The following is a 23269-nucleotide window of genomic DNA, read 5'->3' on the forward strand; positions in this document are numbered from 1 at the left end:
GAACCTAGAAGAGTACAGCACAGGAACAGGCCCACAATGTTGTACTGTACCACCTAAAGAGCAAATCAAAAACACCCAAACACTAATCTTTCCTACCTACACCATGTCAATATTCTTCCATCTACCTTACATCCCTGTGTCTATCCAAACATCTCGTAAAAGCCTCTAATACATGTCTTTTCCACCATACCAGGCTGTGCATTCCAGGCATCAATGACTGAGTAAAAATCTTACCCCTCACACCCCCCTTGAACCTACAATCCTCTCTCACCTTCAATGCTTGCCCTCTCATATTACACATCTTAACCCTGGGAAACCCACCATCTATGCTCTTCATAATCTTGTAAACCTCTATCAGTTCTCCCCTCAGCCTCCAATGCTCCAGAGAAAACAACCCAAGTTTATCCAGCCTCTCATGTTAGGACATGCCCTCTAAACCTCACAGCATCCTGGTTAACTACTTCTGCACCCTTTCCAAATTTTCAACTTAGTTCCTATAGTGGGGTGACCAGAACTGTACGCAATACTCCACAGGTGGCCTAACCAGAGTTTTATAAAGTTGCAACATAACCTCCTGACTTTTGAACTCAATGCCTCGACTAATAAAAGTATCTTATAACCATTCTTAACCACCTTATCAACCTGTGTAGCTACTTTCAAGGAGTTATGAACTTGAATTTCTTTTCTTTTCTTTTTCAATCTTTTTATTGAGTTTCATATAAATATAAAAAAAACATAACATAATAATGAATAGGTTATGAATACAATAGACTTAAGATTACATTAATAATAGGATAATGATATCCTATTAAACATCAACAACAAAAAAGTACATTAATCAATCAAGTCTATATAATTATATATGAAAAAAAACAAAACTAATCATCAAAAGAAAAAGAAAAAAAAATTAGAAATGTGTGAAAGAAAATATATATATGAAACAAACACTAAACTAAAACTAACATGGGCAATAATAACAGTTTATAAGTATATGATAGTGTCAAAGAACTCCAGAACTCCATACCTGAACAAGAATAAACAAAGAGAAGGTCTGGGAAAGGCCAAATTAATTCATATGAAAATGTCGGATGAACGGTCCCCAAGTTTCTTCAAATTTAATTGACGAGTCAAAAATAGTGCTCCTAATTTTTTCCAAACTCAGATAAGAAATAGTTTGAAAAAGCCACTGAGACGTGGTAGGAGGGTTTACTTCTTTCCAATTTTGTAATATAGACCTTCTGGCCATTAATGTTACGAAAGCAATCATTCGTCTGATTGAAGGAGAAAACTGATTACCATCCTCATTTGGTATACCAAAGATTGCAGTAATAAAGTTAGGTTGTAAATCGATGTTCCAAATTGAGGAAATGGTAACGAATATGTCCTTCCAATAGTTATATAAAGTAGGACATGACCAAAACATATGGGTCAGTGAAGCCACTTCTGAATGACATCTATCACATTGAGGGTTAATATGAGAATAAAATCGAGCAAGTTTATCTTTAGACATATAAGCTCTATGTACAATTTTAAATTGTATTAAAGCATGTTTAGCACATATAGAAGAATTAACCATTTGTAAAATTTTTTCCCATTTATCTGTTGGTATATTGTATCGAAGTTCTTTTTCCCATTGTTGTTTAATTCTATCAGACATCTCTGGTTGTATCTTCATAATCATGTTGTAAATAAAAGCAACTAATCCCTTCTGACAAGGATTTAAGGTAAAAATCAAATCTGAGAAATCTGTTGAAGTTGAGTTGGGAAAAGATGGTAAAACTTTATGTAAAAAATTTCTGATTTGTAAATATCTGAAGAAATTAGATTTAGGTAATTTAAATTTATTGGAAAGTTGGTCAAAAGACATCAAAGTACCTTCAAAAAAAAAAGGTCACGAAAACATTTTATACCTTTCCTTTTCCATATGCTAAAGGCTTGATCTATCAAGGAAGGTTTAAAGAAAAAATTAAATAAAATAGGGCTATCAAGCACAAAGTTTTTCAAAGTAAAAAATTTCCAAAATTGAAACCAAATTCGTAATGTGTGTTTAATAACAGGATTAGATATCTGTTTATTAAATTTAACTAAATCAGCAGGAAGAGAAGAACCAAGAACAGAGAATAAAGAATATCCCTTTACTTCATTGCATTCCAAATTTACCCACTGCGGACACAATAATGAGTCCAAATCTAATTTCCAATACGTTAGGTTACGAATATTATTCGCCCAATAATAAAATCTAAAGTTAGGCAAAGCTAAACCACCATCTTTTTTAGATTTTTGTAATTGCCTTTTACTTAACCTGGGGTTTTTGTTTTGCCACACAAATGAGGAAATTTTTGAATCAATGTTGTCAAAAAAGGATTTAGGAATAAAAATTGGTAAGGCTTGAAATAAATATAAAAATTTCGGTAAAATCATCATTTTAATAGCATTAATCCGACCAACTAATGATAAGAATAAGGGAGACCATCTTGTAGTAAGATGTTGTATTTGAAGAAGCATAGGTAAAAAATTCAGTCTAAATAAATCTTTATATTTCTTGGTAATTTTTATACCTAAATAGGTAAAATTATCAGTAACAACTTTAAATGGAATCCTGTCATTCAATAAAGTTTGCGCATTTAAAGGGAATAATTCACTCTTATCTAAGTTTAATTTATAACCAGAAAAACTACCAAATTGAGCCAACAAGGATAAAATAGTGGGAATAGATCTATCAAGATCAGAAATATATAACAGCAAATCATCAGCATAGAGTGATAATTTATATAATTTCTCATTACGAGTAATACCAAAAATATTAGGAGATTCACGAATAGCAATGGCTAAAGGTTCTAACGCAATATTAAATAATAAAGGACTTAAAGGACAACCTTGTCTCGTACCACGAGATAATTGAAAAAAGGAGGATCTATAATTATTTGTAAGAACAGAAGCAACAGGTTTATAGTATATTAGTTTAATCCATGATATAAAATTAGGGCTAAAATTAAAATTTCTCAATGCATTAAATAAATATGTCCATTCAACTCTATCAAAGGCTTTTTCAGCATCTAATGAGATAACACATTCTGGGACTGTGGGTGATGAAGTATGAATTATATTAATCAATTTTCTAACATTAAAAAAAGAATACCGATTCTTAATGAAACCAGTTTGATCTTCTGAAATAATCTGTGGTAATACCTTTTCTAATCTAGTGGCTAAAATTTTTGTAAGAATCTTAGAATCTACATTTAATAATGATATAGGGCGATAAGATGTACATAAAGTAGGATCTTTATCTTTTTTAAGAATTAGAGAGATAGTAGCTTCATAAAAAGACTGAGGTAATCTCTTCTTAGCAAATGCATCGTTAAAGATTTCACATAACCAAGGGGAAAGCAAAGAAGAAAAAGTTTTGAAAAATTCTACAATATAACCATCAGGGCCAGGAGCTTTCCCTGAATTCATTGATGAGACAGCCTCACCTATTTCGGCCATAGAGATAGGAGCATCAAACAAGCTACGATCTTCACCAATCAGTTTAGGAATATTCAAATTGTTAAAAAAATTATCCATCATGGACAGATCACCATCAAATTCTGATTGATATAAAGATTTATAAAAATCTTGAAAAGTATTATTGATTTCTTTATGATCAGTGGTTAAATTACCATCTTGTTTACGAATTTTAATAATTTGTCGCCTGGTCGAAATAGCTTTTAATTGATTAGCTAACAGTTTACCAGTTTGATCACTGTGAATATAGAATTGAGCTCTAGTCCTAATTAATTGATTTTCAATTGAAGAAGATAATAATAAACTATGTTCCATTTGAAGCTCAACTCTCTTCTTATAAAGTTCTATGGTAGGAGTCACGGAATAAATCTTATCAATTTCCTTAATTTTATCCACTAATAAAGCAATATCTAAATATCTTTGTTTCCTTTTACCAGCGGAATACGGAATCCTTTTGTCCACGGATAAAAGCCTTAAAAGAGTCCCAAAGTATTCCTCTGTCAATTTCTTCAGTATAGTTTGTTGAGAAAAACAAATCAATTTGCTGTTTTATATAGGTGACAAATTCTGGGTCTTGAAGCAGAGTAGCATTAAGTCTCCAAGATCTAACATTATTGGAAAAGTCCGGAATCTTAATAGATAACTTCAAAGGTGCATGATCCGAAATAGTAATAGAATCATATTTACAATCAATAACATCCGTTAATAACCGATAATCAATAAGTAATCAATTCTAGAATAACTATGATATACATGTGAAAAAAATGAAAATTCTTTATCTTTAGGGTTCAAAAACCGCCATATTTCTGTAATTCCCGAATCAACCATAAAAGAATTAATAAGTAAGGATGATCTATTCGGAAGAGTTCGAATAGGTTTAGATCTATCCATCAAAGGATTCAAACAACAATTAAAATCTCCACCCATTATCAACATATATTCATTCAGATTAGGAAGGGAAGTAAATAAACGTTTAAAAAATTCAGGGCAGTCAAAATTTGGGGCATAAATATTAACTAGAACCACTTTCCGATTGAAAAGTGAACCAGTTATCAAGAAAAATCTGCCCTGTGGATCAGAAATAATTTCGTGATGTGTAAACAAAATTGAGGGGTCTATAAAAATAGACACACCCCTAATTTTAGCGGTACAATTCGAATGAAATTGTTGACCCTTCCAGAACCTAAAAAAACGTTGATTATCCTCCCTCCTAATATGTGTTTCCTGTGCAAAAATAATATTAGCATTCAATCTATGGAATACCTTAAATATTTTTTTACGTTTAATCGGATGATTTAAACCATTAGTATTCCAAGAGATAAAATTAATAGATTTATCCATCATGCCAATATTAGTTGTGTATATCATAAAAGGTTAAAAAGACACATAACCCATAATTTAGGAAAAAGGAAAATAGATTCAGGAGCAACCGGAGAACATGACACCTCAACAATATTAATAATTTAAAGTTGGCCCATAAACTAAAAGCAGAAAAAAACGCAAAAGCGTGAAAAAAGATCCCCACCCCCTCCCCCCACCCTTCGAAGAAAAGCCAAGTGGCAGGCGCATAATCTAACACTAACCTTACCCCCATTTCAAGATGGCAGCTCCATAAAAAGTTTTTTAAAAAAAACTATGTAACACCCATATTTAAATATAGGGTTGCAAAAAGAAAATATATGTCAATCAGAATGAGAAAACTAATATAATAAAACAAACAATCTTTAACAAAAAAAAATAAACATCAAAATTTAAGAGTGTAATATACCTTTAAAAAAATTTCATATATAAATGCAAGAAAGATGACGTTTCAAAAGCAAAGACTTATGGGAAGAAGAAACGACATTTTGAAAAAGCCATCTTACAAAATATAAATGTAGATTCAACAATCTATTAAAAAAGTTTAATAAAAAAAAAATACCAAAATAGGATCAAAAAAGATTCAATAAACACTACAATATATATAAAAAAAACTAAAAAAAATTCAAAACATTCGTCCCATTTCTAAGTACAGGCAAACAAATAAATGTTTATAAAAAGCAGAGTCTCATGGGAAGAAGAAACGACATCTTGAAAAAAAATAAATCATTATTACAAGATATAGATGTATATATCTGAAACAGAAAAAAGAATAAAAAAAATATTATAAAAGTTAAGAAAGCATCCATAAAACAGTGATAATAGTGAAAAATAAGAGCCAGACCCGTAGAACGGGATAGAAAGTTATAACCCAACTTCGTAGGTTACTTAAAATGAGATGGCACCCTCTCTCCGAGGAATCTTCAACATGACACATAGTTCAAGTTGCACTAGAAGATCTATATTCTTCAACAAATTTCTTCGCTTCTTCCGGTGTTTTGAAAAATTGCTGACTGTTGTCGTTTAACGTAATTCTGAGCTTCGCTGGATACATTAAAGCTTGTTTAAGGCCAATCGAATAAATCTCTGCCATCACTGGTTTAAAAGCGATTCTTGATTTCATTACATCATAAGAATAATCTTCAACAATTCGAAATGAATTGGTGTTATAAGAAATCATGCCTTTTTTACGAGCTAATCGAATTAAACGCTCTTTCTCCCGAGGATAATGAAGGCCAACAATCACCGCTCGTGGTTTATCAGACAGAGCCGAAAATCTCGCAACTCTGTGAACATGATCGATAACAGGTTTAGCTTGCAAACCTTCAGCACTGAAAGTTTCCCATAGTAATTTAGAGAAAAATTCAGTTAAATCACCGGACTCAACTTTTTCGGGAAACCCGATGATACGCAAATTCTGTCTACGAGATCGATTTTCGAGATCAGTAATTTTAAACTTATACTGATCCATAGTTTTAGCATTCGACTCTACCTTCTTCTCCAACGCTTCAACTGTACATACTTTTGCACAAATGGATTTTTCAAGAGTCGCGATCTTATCTTCATGCCGCTGAATGTCCGATGCCTGCGATTGAAGTTTAATTTCAAGCGATCTATCAGCTTCTTCAAGTTCGGATATTTTCCTGGTAAGTTTATTTTCCAAACTTGTCAGTCTGCTTCCCAATCTACCATCCAATCTGCCTTCCAGACTCGAAAGTTTAATATCCAGTTTAGCGTCCAAAAGAGTAGAGATTGCGTCGATGGATACAGGTTCCTTAGACGATTTCTTGCTTGTAGCCATTTTAAGTTTGTCGAGATTAGATCAAATATTATTTTAGGAAGAAAAAGTTAATCAAAAGTATCAACCCATGTGATTAAATTCGAAAAGATTTAATTAAGGGGTGATTATAGTTGAAAAAATGAAGAGCGCCTAAAGGCAGATGTTTACGTCGCCATCTTGAAACTCCACCCCCGAACTTGAATTTCAAGATCTCTCTGCTCAGTAACACTGTTGAGGACCTGGCCCTTTAACACTTTACTGTCTCCTTGCATTTGCCCTAGCGAGGTGCAACACCTCACACTTATTTGGGTTAAACTCCACCTGCCATTTCTCAGTCCATATCTGCAACTGTGCTGTATTCTTTGCCAGTCTGTTACACTATTCACAACTCCACCAATTTTGGTATCATCTGCAAAAAAATACTAACCCACTCATCCACATTTTCATCCAGGTTATTTATATACATCACATAAAGCAGAGGTCCAAGCACAGATCCCTGCAGAACTCCATTAATTACAGACCTCCAGCTCAATTAAGTCCCTTCAACTATTACCCTCCTGATTTTCATGCACAATCCAGTTCTGAATCCAAACAGTCAATTCAAAACAGACTTCACGCATCTTAATCTAAATTAGCCACCCATAAGGAACTTAGTCAAACACCTTACTAAAATACATGTAGATACCATCCACTGCCCGACCCTCATCAATCTTTCTTGTCATCTTGTCAAAAATCTCAATCAAGTTGGTAAGGCACGACCTGCCACACTGGCTCTCCTAATTTGGCCATGGGTTTCCAGATGCTCACATATCCTATCCTTAAGAATTTTTTCCAGCAATTCCCCAACAACTACATGTGATTCACTGGATTTTCCCTTGTTCCCATCTTAAAGATGTACAACGTTAGCCACTCACCAGTCCTCAGGGACCTTGCCTACAGCTGGAGAGAACACAAAAGATACTGTACTGGCCAAGGGCCCAGCAATCTCGTCTCTTACCTCCTTCAATAACCTGGAGTACATCCCATCGAGCCTTGGGGACTTGGCCACCTAAATACTCATTAGGAAACCCGACACTCCCTCTTCCTTGAACTCTAAACACCCTAATGCATCTATACATTCAGCACTGATCTCCTGGGCAATGTGCCAGTATAATGGTTAGCACAATGCTTTAGAGTACAGGTGACCCGGGTTAAATTCTTGCTGCTGCCTGTATGCTCTCTTCATGATCATTGGTCAGGTGTTGCTGTTTCCTCCCACAGTCCAAAGACATACTGGTTGGAAGGTTAATGGTCATTATAAATTGTCCCATAATTAGGCAGGATTAAATTGGGGATTGTGAGAACTTAGATAATGAAGTTTAATAATAAGTTTACTAGGAAATGCAGATAACAGCAGTCCATTGCTTAAGTTCTGAATGTTTGGAATGTCATATTTTCAGGGGAACAACATCAACTATACCAATGGCTTCTTTTTGGGCAAAAAAAATAGAAATTTTGTAAATAGAAATTTTTTAAAGTGGTCATAACTTTAACCTACAACAGGCTACACAGCACTAGAAATTTCCATTATTTCATTACTCAGTGTTCCATTAACCACATTTCAAACTAATTATCTTATGTAAAATGGCACGTGATTACTGTACGAGTCAATTAGTACAAATTAGTCAAAATAAGATTCATGATTCATCTCTGAAACAGACTTTCATGCCAAATATTCATCCCACCACCTTAATCTACACACTGATTAAGAATATGGGCAATATCTGTCTCGCATTTGCCAATTTGCCAGTCATTGAAAACAGATGAGGATTTTGGCAAAAGAGATGTTTATCAACAGATACAAAGCACCTTGTCTTTGTTATTACAAATACAGCTTGGAGGGATTTAATTGCTCCATGATGGGTATAATATAGAACACTTTGTCAACCTTAGTGTTTTTTTTTTAAAAGTGGCAGAACTTCATTCAATTCCTCAAACCTGTCATTAATTTCAACCAGGTCCACAATACTCTATTGAACAACAGCTGAAATGAGTTTTCTTAGACTTTAGCCCCAATCCCATGATTACCTTAACCAATAAACTTAATTATTTAACTGAACCAGAACATTTTTTTTAAAGGTGGTGGTGGTGGTGGTGGTGGTGGTGGTGGTGGTGGCGGTGGGGGTGAATTGGAGAAACTCCACTTTCCTGGCACCCTTTCTGTAAAAGATCCTTCCTGATCTCACACCAGGATTTTGCCAGTTGATCTAAAGTCTTAACTGATTTAATCCCTACATTTAATATCACACTTCAATCACATCAAGGTGATAATACAGGCAGAATTTAAACAAATTGTCTTTCAATTCTGTCCTGAACCATGATGTTATGGCTATATTCCTACAGTCATCTGATCCCCTCAGTCACAAGTACATTCCTGCTTGTTGGATGTTGGATGGTAACAAATTCAATACCACTTCTTACAAGACACTGTTTGTCTTATCAGTCATAATTCACTGCATGTACTCATTTTCCTCCATGTTGTTTTACTGAGATTTAGATGAAATTTCCCAGATGTCTCTAATTCATCCTTACATGCTGGTTTTTCTAAACTATACTCCAACCCAATGGACAAGGTGGAATGACCTAAAACAGTATTCTCAAAATCTACTGACACAGAACATCTTGCTTCTTTTAATTCATACATTTATTTTGTGAATATTGAGAGTTCTATACTGCATACATACTTTGATAATAAATGAACCTTTGAACTCTCAGTATTAAATTTGCATTGTTTAACTTGAATTCTTTTTGCTCACCTAATTATCCCATTATTCCCCCAAACATAATTTGTTTTTGGAAATATGGTAAACCTTCATTATTCTGCAATCCAATTATTCAGAATCCTGATGGATCGGCATCTGGCTCAATCATTTACCAGGGCCTGATTCCTGTGCTTCCTTTAAACTCATCATCCAGTTCTGTTGGCCATACTCCCTTCGACTTGTGGAGATCTGCTGCATTTACAGTGGAATTCTCCATTATATAAATCTGCTAAGATCTATGGTGGTGCAAGACCAGCAGATTTTTGGGACTATCAGCTTATTACTTTATTAAAAGCAGGTGAAACAGCAACAGTTCAGTGAACCTACGGTAAGGTTCAGAGCTTTGTAGGCACGGAGATCCCAGCAAGTGGACAGAAAGAGTGGCATATATAACCTAGTGAGACAGATGCCGAACAGTCAAGATTTCTGAATGGTTGGATAGAGAATTAGTGTTCTACTGCAGTTAGATTTCTCACTTACTAAATTTATTATTAAATTTGACTTTAAATTTGGTCAAACATATCATTAACTGATATGTAGCAACAAAGAAAAATCTAAATCAAAAAACTTCTACATGGAAAAGCAAAAATAAACGTTTAGATTAGATTTTGGAAATGTAAAATAAAAAAGAGGCAGCAACTGCAGGGGACAATGAAGTTAAAGGCAATGATCTCAAAATAGCTTCACGTTCCAGATAGTCGCTGATCTGTCTGCAAAATATTTCCAAAATTTTTGTGTAATCTCAATGAAATTGTTTTTCCTGTAGAACTGTAATAAATCAGAAAAATGCTGGAGTAATATCCAAATGAGAATATTGATTGCCAGCATGATTTTTACTTCTTAAAACTTTCAGGTCCTGATGTGACATAATGGTAAAGGTTTTCATTTCTGAATTGAAAAGGTACAAAAGTTCCAGTGAATCACTAAAACAATGTTACTGCATACCAATTTACGGGGGTGGAAAGGAATAACTGCATACATGCCAATAACTACATTATGACAGCTCAGCTATACTTTAGACCTCTGACTCCTGATATTCTGGCTGTTTAAATCAGCTACAGAATTGCTGATAGGAAATAAATTTTCCATGTTTTAACGTCAACAAACAAAAATACACAGAATTAATTATCTACTTCATTTATCCCATCTTTCTAATGAATACCATAGTTCTTTCGCATCAACGTATCCTCAGACACATTAGTCTATTTCCTTCATCTTAAAAATACAAACCCTAACCGGAAAGATGAACCACCAGTCTATGCAAAAAATTGCTAACCACACACTTTCTCCAAAGTCTCAGTCCATCATCTCTCAACCTCGAAGCAGCCTCCTCTGCACTGGTGAGACCTGATGTAGATTGAGGGACCGCTCTACCAAACGCCTCCGTTCCATCTGCAAAAAGCAGGATTTCTCAGTGGCCAACCAATTCCAATCCTTATTACATGTCAGTATATGGCCTCCTCTCCTTCTATGATGAGATCACTCGCAGGTTGGAGGAGCAATGCCTCATTCTGTCTAAACCGATGGCATGAACATCAATTTTTCCAGCTTCTGGTAGTTTTCTCCCTCCCCCTTTCTTTCCTCAATTCCTCACTCTGGCTTCCCTATTTCTTCTTCTCTCCTCTCCACCTGCGTATCAACACCAACCCCACCCCCCCAACAGTGCCCTTCCTGCTTCCCTTTCTCCCATGATCCAATCTCCTTTCCTATGAGATTCACTCTTCTCTAGCCCTTTACTTTTTACACCTATCACCTCCCGCTTCATGAATCTGGCCCACCCACCTGGCTTCACCTATCATTTTCTAGCTTGTATTCCGTACCTCCCTCCTACTTTCATATTCTACCTTCTTACTCCTTCCTTTCCAATCCTAATGAAGGGTCTTAGCCCCAAACATCAACTGTTTATTCATTTCCATAGATATTCCCTAATCTGCTGACTCTCTCCAGCATTTTGTGCATGTTGCTTAAAATTTACATGAGTTACTTTTACAAAAAAGGATGCGCAAGTGGACTTGAAATGGTGGTCATGCCATTCAGGAAATCTAAAAGCCTTGGAAGATTTTAACTGCAGGATTTATTTAACACGTATTTCAATTTCCTGGCCAGCAGAATGTGAGACTGGTTGGTTGCCATTTGCAACCTTTGTTGGTAGACTGCTGACAGAGCAGGTAGTAGGGAGAACAAGTTCAACGGCAAGATCTCAGGGAGGGAATAAACTTTAAATAGTTGGGAGTTTCGAAGATAGAGCAGAGGTGAAGTACAAGGAAGGCTTCTATACCTGGTCTACACAATATTGCTCAAAAAGCAATTTTTTCGCCTTCCTTCCTGAGCCCTAGGATATGGAGACAAATAGTTTGCAAATGCTGAAAATCCAAAGCAACACACACAAAATGCTGGAGGAACTCAGCATTTATGGAAATGAATAAACAGTCAACATTTTGGGCTGAGATTCTTCTTCGGGACTGAAAAGGAACTGAGAAGATGCCAGAATAAAAAGGCGGGGTGAGGGTTTGGAAGTTAGCTGATAGGTGGCAAGTGAAGCCAGGTGGGTGAGAAAGCTTAAGGTCTGGACAAGGAAGCTAAGCGGAGAGTGGACCATAGGAAAAAGGGACCTGGGGAAGTGATAGGGAGGTGAGAAGAAGTGGAAGGCCAGAGTGGAGAATGGAAGAAAAGGGGAATATTTCTTTTACTGGAAGGAGAAATTGATATTCATGCTATCAGTGTGGCGGCTACCCTTAGGGAATATAAGGTAGCCTCATCTTGGCACAAGAGAAGGCCATGGAACAACATGTCAGAACGGGAATGGAAATTAAAATATTTGGCCACTGGAATGTTCTGCCTTTGGTGGGTGGAGTGGAAAAGCTCGATGAAGCTGTCTCCCAATTTACGATGGGTCTCACCAATGTAGAAGAGGCTGCATCAAGAACAGCGGACGCAATAGACGACCCCGGCAGATTCGCAGGTGAATGGATAGATGTGGCACTTAGGCTGCTTGCAGGGATAAGTGCCACAAGGGAAATTAGTGGGAGGGAAGTCACTGAGGGAGCAATCCCTACAAAAAGCAGGAGGTGGAGGGTGGTAAAGACATGTTTAATGGTGGGATTCCTTTGGAGATGCTGAAAGCTGTGGAGGATGATGAGGTGGTAGGTAAGGACAAGAAGAACTCTAACACTATTAAGGCAGCAGGGAGAAGAGGTGAGTATGGCTGTTTCCTGGTAGCTTCCTCAAAAAACTCCAAGATTGGAAAGAAATGACTTACCATGCGCAGTCACAATGACTATCCCTAACCAGTCCCTGCCTATCTAAATACTTGCATATCTCTGGTCCCTTAGAATACCTTCCAGTAAATTTCCTACTATTGCTGTCAGGCTCACTGACCTACAATTTCCTGGGTAATCCTTGGAGGATTTCTTAAACACCAGAAGAACATTAGCTAGCCTCCAATCCTCCAGCATCGCATCAGTGGGTAAAAATGTTTTAAATATCTCTGCTAGGGCCCCTGCACTTTCTGTGCGAGCCTCCCACATGGTCCTTGTCAGGCCCTGGGGATTTATCCACCCTAATTTGCCTCAAGACAGCAAACACCACCTCCTCTGTAATCTGTATGGAGCCTTGACCTTGCTGAATCTGTTTAGGGCCCTTGACCTCCTCACATCTACAGACCTAGGAGACAGATACAGATACAAATAAATCCATTTAAGATCTCCCCCATCTCTTTTGACTCCACATATATATATATTACCACTCTGATCTTCCAGAGGACCAATTTTATCCCTTACTATCCTTTTGCTCTTAATATCTGAAGCCCTTGAGATTCTCCTTCACCTCGTCTCCTAGAGCAATCTTGTGTATTTTTATTCCTTTTGATTTGCTTAAGTGTTCTTTCATTTCTTATACACCTCAAGTAACTTGTTTGTTCCTGCCTGCCTTTAGCTGCTTATGCATCTTTTTCTTAACCAAGGCTTCCATCCCTCTCCAAAAATATATATTAAAAAAGTTTTCAAAAACGTTATCCTTGCCTTTTATTCTGACAGAAACAAACTCTGCACTCTCAAAATTTTTATTTAAGGCCTCCCATTTATGAAGTACAACTTTGCCAGAAAACAATTTGTCCCAATCTACACTTCCAATTCAAATCTTTTCTAATTCCAATAAAATTGCCATTTCTGCAATTTAGAGTCTCAATCCACATCTAAATCAACAAAACACCAGAAAATTGAGCTGCAAATCCTGCCCCTCCTGCAACCAAGTCTCACGAATGGCTATAGTATCATAATTCTATGTGTTGTGATCAATGCCCTAAGTACATCCACCTTTCCTACAATATTCCTTACATTGAAATATATGCAGCTCAGAACATTAGACCCACCATGCTTAACCTTTTGATTCCTGACCTTGTATGTAGGTTTAACAACATCTTTCTCCACAAACACTTCACTATCTGTTCTGGTTCTCTGGTTCCCATCCCCTTACAACCCTTGTTTAAGCCAACCCCACACAGCACTAGCAAACCTTCCCACTGGGATATTAATCCCCCTCTGGTTCAGGTGCACTCTCCCCTCTGTACAGGTTCTATCTTCCATAGAAGTGAGCCCAATGACCCAAAAATCTGAAGCCCTCCTTCCTCCACCAACTCCTTAGCCAAGTGATAAACTGTATGATCTTCCCATTTCTAGCCACACTAGAAAAAGACATGGATAGCAATCCTGAGATCACAGCCCTGCAGGTTCTGTCCTTTAACTTAGCACCTAACTTCTTGAACTCACTCTGCAGGACCTCATCACCTATCCTACCTACTCATGTCATTGTTACGGATGTGGATCACAACCTCTGGCTACTTACCCTCCTACTTAAGAACACTGTGATCTCGATCCGAGATGTCCAGGACCCTGGCATCTGGGAGGCAACAAACCATCTGGGAATCTTATTCTCCTCCACAGAACAACTTGTCTGTTTCCCTAAGCAATGAATCCCCCAACACTACGGATTCCCTTCTGAGTTCTTGTTCTTTCAGCTATGTTTCCTAACAACTGACTGCATGCTATTTAGGATAACCAGACTAATCAATCAACTGTACATTCCTGCTCCACCACATCCTAATTCTTCTTTCAAGCCCAATATTCAGAAACTTGCCTTTTCCCATGTTAACTCTATTTTGTGGGACAGCAGCAATTCTAATCTTAACTTCTGTAACTGGAGATCATGAATCAATGCAGTAAATCCACACCATCAGGAAATGGCTGAGACCCTAGACAAGCAGTCTGCCCTCCCTCAAGTTATTCAGCCCCAATGGAATCTTTCAAAGAGCTGCATTCCTTTGGAGACAGTTCTGACTCATTCATTCACTCAGTCACATGAATCTGTCTATTCATCCAGCAACAAACCACAGCTATCTTCATAATATCTTATACTGCACCCACCTGCTCTTGAATCATCTACATTATCAGAAGGCTTTTAATCATTTACAGCTTGTACCCAGTATAGTTAAAGAGGAATTATACTAAAATATAGTATTTTAAATCATTCAGAGTTGATAATGAAACAAAGACAAGAGACTGTAGACAAATCTAGAGCAAAATTAAACTGCAGCAAGAACTCAACTGGTCAAGCAACATCTGTTGAGGCAGCTAGATATTGAACTGTCCTAAAGAATCGCATGTGTGAAGTCTCAAGACAGTTAAAGCCGAATTTGTCAATGTCCACAGTGAAACTTCAGGAATCATGAGGATCTTCAAAGCCATAATCAGGAGTACACAGAAGCCTCTGTGCTCAGTGAAGGAGCACAGCACTGCAAACTGCCCACTTGTTTGCCATGTTAGCCACCTCCTACCGCATTATAGAGAGTATTGAACAAGGGGACATGTTTACGAAATAAAAGGCCAGTAATTTAAAATTGAGGTGCATAGAACCATCTTTTGGAGGTAGTAAATATCTGTTCCTTGGGGTGATGTTCACTTGAAGTATTTAAAGTGAGATAAATAAATATTTGAATGAAAGATCAATGAGTTGAAAGGCTTGAGAAACGGGTACACAAAAGGAGGGGAAGAGGGGAGAATGAATGCATTTTCATCCCGGGATCTGCTACACTGGCAATAAGCTCAGGGAAGAGTGGCTGATGTAGAATAGATCTCAGTAAATCATGGAATGTAGGACAGATGACTATTCTGTTCAGAACCACCCTTCGTAATACATTTGTGCTAAAGTTCTAACTTACACCCAGCTCTTGGTATCATAAATTGCTTTGGACCTGACTCTAGTTCATGAATTGCCTTGGTCCTGTGGGACCTGATGCTTACTTGGCAGGCTCAGATCCAGCCTCATGGTTTTCTATTCTATTACTAATGTTAACATTAAAGATGACAACTAACCTTACCAGACTAAAAGATTTTCATTACCAATCAACCACATGAAGCTTTATTAACTTAATTTACACTGGATCTTGAATCGTAAATAACCCCAAACATTTCTCCTCTCCAGACAACAGAAACCAAGGATATAATTCCATAGCACAAGCAATACTGTCCTTCTACACTTTACAGTGTACTTGTCTGCATTTATTTTCTCCCCATCATCCTGAAACTGGCAAAAAGCCATCATTTCTTAGTTTAAATATATACTTACTTGAACTTATAAACATACCAGGGGACTTCTCAGTCTGATGACATCTTTGAATTACTGACTAGAAAAGCAAGTCAGCAAAATAAAAACATTGAACTTGGTTGAGCCAGACAGGAAATTAACCAAAATTAAGTCTAGTCACAATATTACTGGCAATTTATCTGATAGTATCCTTCAACAGCTTCCAGAACATTCTATTCCAAGTACAACATGTTTTGGTATGTTTACATTAAATGGAATGGATAAAAGTGAAAAAGTAGCATGAAGGTAATTTGGTCATTAGCACTCAATCTATGGCAAATAAAAGATTCAGTTTCTTCAGTGAAAGACTAAAGCAATGAAAATTTTATATTTTAAATTGTAACAGTGTAAAAGTAATAAAAATGGAAATATACCCATAATTCAGAAGATTAAAGTTCTATCTTGAGATACAAAAATTGAAGCCTTGTAACTCAATTTAATAAATGCTTCAAGTAGACAACTCATAGCTCTCTTCAAAACATAGCGAGTCACTCTCCTCATCAAAATTCACCAACCATCAAGTTGTTGCCATTTTTGTGATGAAGTGTCTGAAGAGGTTGGGCATGGCTATAATTAACTCCTGCCCGAGCAAGAACCTAGACCAGGGGTCGGCAACGTTTACCACTGAAAGAGCCAATATGGACCCATTTCCCACAGAAAAGAAAACACTGGGAGCCACAAAATGAAATAACACTGCATACAAAGGGTTTTTTTTTGCCTTTATGCTATGTATAAACAAACTATAATGTGTTGCATTTATGAAATTGATGAACTCCTGCAGAGAAAACGAAATTACATTTCTGCATGCAACAAAAACATTTTGAACTCCGAAAAAAAGACGTTGGGTTGAAGGTTACGCCGTAGGTAGCCTACCTTGGATTGAAGAATTAAAAGAATGCGCGCACTGGCGGGTGTCAGACGTTGGCAGTGGTGACGTATATTAATAGCGATAAAAAAAACACGTTGTAGCGCTGTGCTACACGCAGCGCTAAAATAAAGACTGCAGTCAAAGGTAACTTTATTCGAACTAAACAGCCTTGCTTTAAAGCCTCCCTCAACCCGTCCCCGTGGCCGCGGATGCTCCAAAAGACACGTACTCACAAACCCCCGTAGGCTATCACCCTTAGCCGGAACGCTGGCTAATTGTGAGCCGGTTCGGATGTGCCAGGAAACGGTGTCTCCGCAAAGTTTTCAGATTGTACAAGATCACCATAATCTTCAAATTTCGAATTACATTTCAAAAGCTAACAAACCACGGGGAGCCGCATCACAGAGATCAAAGAGCCGCACGTGGCTCCGGAGCCGCAGGTTGCCGACCTCTGACCTAGACCCACTAAACTTTGCCTACTGTAGTGAAATACCTATTCCAGTGGTCCCCAACCACTGTGCTGTGGACTTGTACCGAGCTGTGAGGAAACAATATGATTTGGCGATATGAAATGATATGTCAGCAGCACCTTTCGTCATTCCTTATCATGCCCACTGTTGAACTTGAACGCATGCGAGGTCATCAGTCGCCTAAATGCAGTGATACCCTAGCGCCAGGGATCACTGGCTGGCCTCGGGTAACTGGCCATCTCACGCAGCTGGCGAGAAGTGCTGTTGATACTGGCCTGGAGAGCGGACAGATGGGCACTACCTCTAAACCTGTTTAGCACAGCAAATATTCATGGGGAAACCAGTGCCAAAATATTCGCAGATGACCTAATTTGGGCTCAGGGTTTTGTAAGTAGCAGAGCAGCTACCTCACTGCAATCTACTGAAAGTCATCCCTCCAGCAAAACTTTTGTTGGCTAATAGATTCTACCTACCTACAAGGAGGGGGGTCACACGCCCGTCGCACTTCTCGCTCAGTTGCTCACTCTGGACTGCTATCGCTGCGGCCCCTGCACAGGGACCTCCGGCTCTTACTTTGTCCTCTCACTGATGTGTTGCAATGACTTTATATGTTCATATGAGGAAAATATCCGCTGTGTTTAATATCCAAATGTTACTTAAAATGTTATAATGCTATTGACTTATAAGTGAGTTATAACTGACATCACTATATTCATGTGAGGAAAATATGCACTGTGTGTTTAATATTAAATACATTAGATAAACCCTTTTAGAAATGAAATTGAGTGTATTAGCCATTTATAAGTGACTTATAGTTGACTTATCACCTATATTCCGGTCGTGATTACCCCCTCCACCCCCCGGTCGGCCAGTCTGCAAGAATATTGTCAATATTAAACTGGTCCGCGGTACATATTTATTGATTACAACTCAACACCCAATGCCATCTCCCCTTCACCATCTCAAATAACAATGAATCAGAGTACAGCAATTAGATAGCTTACTAACAAGGTGTTATAACATCAACCTTTCCCTCAATGTCAGAAACCACGAGGAATTTAAGAATGGGAAATTAGGAAAACAGTTGTTTGTTTTTTTTTAAAAACAGATCAGAAGTGGAACGAGTGAGCAGCTTCAAATTCCTGGGTGCTAACATCTCAGATCTATCCTGGTCTCAATATTCATGCAACCACAAAGAAGCCAGGCCAAAAGTACCACATCAAGAATTTAAGGAAATTTATGTCACCAAAGGCCTTATCAAATATCTATATTTGTATGGTGGAAAGCATTCTGATTTGTTACAATATTGCTTGGTAAAGATAGTCCAATGCGCAGGATTGAGACTGCAGAAGGTTGTATACTCAACTAGTTCATCAATTTTCAAAAGTTATTGCCTCAAGATGGCAGCATCCATTATTAAGGACCCTCACCACCCAGGGCATGCCCACTTATTACTATTATCATGGGGCCTTAAGACACACACACATTTTAGGATAAGCTTTTTCCACTCTACCATATAACTGCAAGAATTGCTAACATAGCTCAACACATCATGGAAACAAGCCTCCTCTCCATGGCCTGTCTACACTTCTGACTGGTTGCATCACAGCCTGGTCTGGAGCCTCCAATGCACAGGACTGCAAGAGGCTGCAGAGGGTTGTCATCTTAACCAATTCCATCACAGGCATAACTCCCCACACCCCCACACCATCAGGGATATCTTCAAGAGGAAGAGCCTCAAAAAGGTGCTAATTAGTCAAGACCCTTGCCATCTGGGGGGTGCCTTATTTGTGCTATTATCATCAGGCAGGTGGTACAGGTGCCTGAAGACCCACACTCAATGTTTAAAGAACAACTTCTTCCCCTCTGCCATCAGATTTCATGAGAGTTCATAAACCCATAATTTTTTGCACTATTTGTAGTTTGTAGTAATTTTATGTCTTGACACTGTATTGTTGCTGCAAACCAATAAATTTCATGCCACGATAATAAACCTGATGTGGGAGCTTCAGACAATGGTGCTTACTTTATTGAACATTTTAACATGATGGAATTTCATATACATGGTGTTATACAACATAGAGCAGATAATGCTACTATATATTCTGGTTACATGACGTTTCATATTTACCTATATTTTCCCCCTGAAAAGAGCATTTTACAGTTAGATATAGATATATATATTAAAAAAACAGATAAAGCTTTCTTAGTCAAGTCTCTTCAAGAGCACTGGCCTTTGTTGATGTCGGAAACAGATTCATCATTTATACATTACTTCAGTGCCTTCAGATGAATCTCTTGCTGTAATTATTTTATCTACATTTCTGATCTAACCCTTTAAACTGGAGATTTGGAGCATTTTATCATGGCCCAATTACTGAACCTTGTACATGCTCACTCATCTGATGCCCAACACTTTGAATAATTCAAAATTACGTTTTCTTCCTCAAACCATTACTTTTTGCTCCAATTATCATTTTTCTACTTTAAAAGTTGAATTCCAAAGTCCAGCATGCAAAAATTATATTCTCTCTAGAGTAAAATCAGAAACAAATTACTAAGTTTATGTTATTTAAATATGTAGTTAATCAAATACTGTTTCATTGGGAAGACCATATTCTTTTAACATGTGCAGATAACATGTACAGATCAATCAGTTGCTTCCCTGTAAGTTGATGTGGAGAAATCTCTGGATTCTTGATACTGTTGCATTGCTTGAACTGTGGTTCATCATTGTACACCATCTCTGCTGGTATTCCACAATGTGCAAATTACCCATTTAAACTTTTCAACAGTACATTCTGCTGTACTAATACCTACAAAAATTGACTTCAATCTATTTTTGCATGCATTATAACAAAGAAAATTATGGCACCCCTTTTAAAAAAAGGATGAAATGAACCCAGTTATTTTAACAGTCATAAGTGTCTGAGGTGGGACCGCTTTGCATTACAGCAAAATTTACAAATTTCCCATCATTTCTCAAAAATAGATGCTGGAAATGCTCAGGTTTGGCAGAGAAACTGGAACCTGATGAATATTTCCAGCATCTTCCACCATTTGAACTCAAGCCACATGATAGGACTTTCAGTACACTCAAACTTGGTGGGGGGGGGGGGGGGGGGGGAGGGGTTGTACCTAACTGAGGTAGATAATGGGAAACTTTACCCACATTAGAATGATAGGTTTAATGCAAAGAATAAAGGGATAGAGCTCAGAGGATATTTTTCCATCCAGGGTGTTAGTCATCTGAAATGTACTAAGATAGTAGCGACAGGTACTCTCACATTTAAACATTATCTCGATGAGCATGTGAATCAGAAGGCATAGAAAGGTGTATAATATAGTATATATATTAAGTCTGACTGATGTCAATGGATTTCTGTTTTGGTATGGCCATGTATCTATGCAACATGAATATAGAGTGATAACTATGCTACAAGCAAGTAAATCTTGGATCTTCAACAGTAGTTGCAATATTTGTGTTGATTTTCTTTTGTGACTGATTTAAAAAGTCAATTTCTTCTTCAGATACTGCATTTGAGTCTACATTCCTGTTTATAATGATTATTTTACAAGTCAATGCTGTACTTCTTTCTGTTCTCATGGTGTCATTGATTCAAAACATTACCTGTTGCTTTCTCTATGAATGACACCCAACCTACTGAGTAAACCCCACATTTTTATTTTTTGCTTATTTCCAGCATCTGCATTCTTTTGCTTCTCACTTCTTCCAACTCTTCATTAGGCTTTTGTGTGTTGGTAGTACATGGTTTCAGTTCAACAATTCCTGCAGGTAACTTATCTCCAGTTTTTCAAAGTAAATTATCAAAGTACATACAGTGCCTAAAAAAAATGTATTCATCCCCCTCCCCCCCACCCCGGAAGTTTTCATGTTTTATTGTTTTTACAATATTGAATCAGTGGATTTAATTTGGTTTTTTGACACTGATCAACAGAAAAAGGCTTGTATCAAAGTGAAAACAGATCTCTACAAGGTGATCAACTAATTACAAATACAATACACAAAATAATTGATTCCAGAAGCTCCCCCCCCCCTTCTTTAATATGGCACAGCAAATCAATACTGGCGCAGCCAATTGGTTTTGGAAGTCAAGTTAAATGGAGATCACTGTGTGCAGTCAAGGTGCTTCAACTGATTAAAGTAAAAAATACACCCATATCGGGAAGGTCCAACTGCTGATGAGTCAGTATCCTGGCAGAAACTACACCATGAAGACAAAAGAACACTCCAAGCAACTCCCGTGAAAAAGATATTGAAAAGCAGAAGTCAGGATATGGATACAATTCCAAGACATTGAATATCCCTTAGAGTACAGTTAAGTTAATCAAGAAATGGAAAAAAATGGCACAGCTGCAAATCTGCCTGGAGCAGGCCATTGACAAAAAATGAGAGACAGTATAAGGAGGGTACTAGTGAGGGAGGTCAACAAGAGAGACCCATGACAACTCTGGAGGAGTTACAAGGTTCAGTGGTTGAGATGGGAGAGACTGCAATACAACTGTTGCTCAGGTGCTTTACCAGTTATAGCTTTCTGAGCGAGTGGCAAACTACTGTTGAAAACTCAATGAAATCTTGGTGAGTTTGCCAGAACGCATATGGGAGACTCTGAAGTTAGCTGGAAGAAGGTTCTATGGTCTAATGAAACCAAAATGCTATGTTTGGCGCAGGCCAAACACTGTATATCATAATAAACACATCACCCCAACTGTGACGAATGGTGGTGGCTGCACCATGCTGTGAGGATGCTTCAATGTAGCAGACCCTGGAAGGCTTGTTAAGGTACAGGGTAAAATTAATACAGCAAAATACAGGGATATCCTAGAGGAAAACCTGATGCAGTCTGCAAGAGAACTGCGACTTGGGAGAAGATTTGTTTTCCAGCATGTCAGGCCCTAAGCATAAAGCCAAAGATACAAAGGAATGGCCTAAAAACAACAAAGTTAATGTCATAGAGCGGCCAGGGTCAGAGTCCAGACCTCAACCCAATTAAGAATTTGTGGCTGGACTTGAAAGGGGCTGTTCACTCATGATCCCCATGCAATCTGGCAGAGCTCAAGCAGTTTTGTAAAGGGGAAAAATTGCAGTGTCCAGATGAACAAAGCTGATAGAGGACCTATCCAGAGACTCAAGGCCAAGGCTAATTGCTGCCAAAGTTGCATCTACTAAATACTGACTTGAAAGGGGTGAATGCTTATGCAATCAATTCCTTGTAATTAATTTAGATCACTTTGTAGAGATCCATTTTCACTTTGACATGAAAGTCGTTCTCTGCTGATCAATGTTGTAAAACAATAAAACCTGAAAACTTCCAAGGGGCTTGAATACTTTTTAAAGGCACCGCATGTATACATGTCACCATACACAACCTGTGATTCATTTTCCTGCAGGAATTCATTGTAAATAAGAAGCACAACAGAATCAAAGAAAGACTGCACCCAACAGGACAAACAAGCAATGTGCAAAAGGCAACAAACTCTGCAAATACAAAAAGGAAAAAAAGTAATAATGGCACCAGCAGTTTTTGCAGACCCGTTTCCAGTTTCTCCACGAAACAGATTATTCTTCTCGTCTCTTTTTTTCTTTACTGTTGGAGCCCGTGACCTACAGTTCAAACTATGGCTCTTTGCAAGCAGTGGGTTTCAGACTGATTGTGTGGCCTGGTGCCTCAACATCTCCAGGAAAGGTTGGAAGACATGCACCTTTGGGGAATGGCCCCATAGATGACCTGGTTCCCCAAAATCACCAAATGAAGTGTCATGGGAGATAAATATCAGGACAGCAGGTGTGCGTTGCTGCTGTAAGAAGGTCTCGCTACTTGAACGA

The 23269-nt window shown here is 37.7% G+C and overlaps 1 protein-coding gene across 3 annotated transcripts in view; it reads right to left on the reverse strand.

The window, feature by feature from the left end:
• Positions 1-23269, reverse strand: part of cbfb (core-binding factor subunit beta) — a 119325-nt gene that overhangs the window by 57993 nt on the left and 38063 nt on the right. The gene's annotated exons all lie outside the window — the stretch shown is intronic.

This window comes from Hypanus sabinus, chromosome 17 (genome assembly GCF_030144855.1).
Source record: "Hypanus sabinus isolate sHypSab1 chromosome 17, sHypSab1.hap1, whole genome shotgun sequence".
Classification (NCBI taxonomy): domain Eukaryota; kingdom Metazoa; phylum Chordata; class Chondrichthyes; order Myliobatiformes; family Dasyatidae; genus Hypanus; species Hypanus sabinus.